The 897-nt window shown below is 48.2% G+C and overlaps 1 pseudogene; it reads left to right on the plus strand.

Moving 5' to 3' along the window:
* The window catches only part of LOC123107792 (bisdemethoxycurcumin synthase-like), a 1576-nt pseudogene extending 1077 nt beyond the window's left edge, over positions 1-499 (plus strand).
* Positions 500-897: the final 398 nt, after the last annotated feature.

The following is an 897-nucleotide window of genomic DNA, read 5'->3' on the forward strand; positions in this document are numbered from 1 at the left end:
AATCTATTGGGATCAGTGCTGAGTGGAACGATCTCTTCTGGGCGATCCACCCTGGTGGCCGTGCGATTTTGGACCACGTTGAGCAACTGCTCGGGCTGGGCGTCGAGAAGCTGGCCGCGAGCCGACGGGTGCTGAGAGAGTACGGGAACATGAGTGCCGCCACGGTGATCTTCGTGCTCGATGAGCTGCGCCGGCGTAGGGCAAGGGGAGAAGAGGTGGCCGAGTGGGGTGTGATGATGGCGTTCGGTCCGGGGATCACGATCGAGACCATGGTGCTGCACGCCGCAGGCAGCCTCAAGGAAAACTAGCTATTCTTAAAGAGCAACTGAATCATATGTTTCTGGAGGTTGTGTAGTAACTTGGTGATCTTGGACTGGGCTAGGTTGCTGCAGCAGACACCAAACATGAAGGGTAGACTTATAAGAAACAGCCAACTCTACCTCAAAATAAAATAAAATAAAATAAGAAAGAGCCAACTTAACATGGCTATGTGCATCGACATTGGAGTTTCTCCCTTCATTTATCTTTATTCTATAGCGGTGGCTTTGCCTTGTCTATTAATCAAGGAGAGAATAGAGTTTTACAACTGTCCTTTAAAACATAACATGGCGATTACTCGCTCAATATAATTTGTCTTAGTTTTTTAGGACCCGTGGTGACCCATAGTTTCACCTCGTCAAAGATGATGTTCAACAAGAGACCCGTGGCGGGGCACACTTATGCCGAAAGACGCGTAAGTTCTCTTGTCCATATTTTCCAAGAGACAAGTATGGTGAGGAAGATCATGGCTCGACTGTTTGGGTTTTGCATGCATGTTCTCTTGTCCCACCAATCCTTCAAAAAGCCCTCCAAATGCCAAGTGAATGTATCCATGTGTACAAGGCCTAGCTTCTCTCT

Source organism: Triticum aestivum, chromosome 5A (genome assembly GCF_018294505.1).
Source record: "Triticum aestivum cultivar Chinese Spring chromosome 5A, IWGSC CS RefSeq v2.1, whole genome shotgun sequence".
In the NCBI taxonomy this organism is placed as follows: Eukaryota; Viridiplantae; Streptophyta; class Magnoliopsida; order Poales; family Poaceae; genus Triticum; species Triticum aestivum.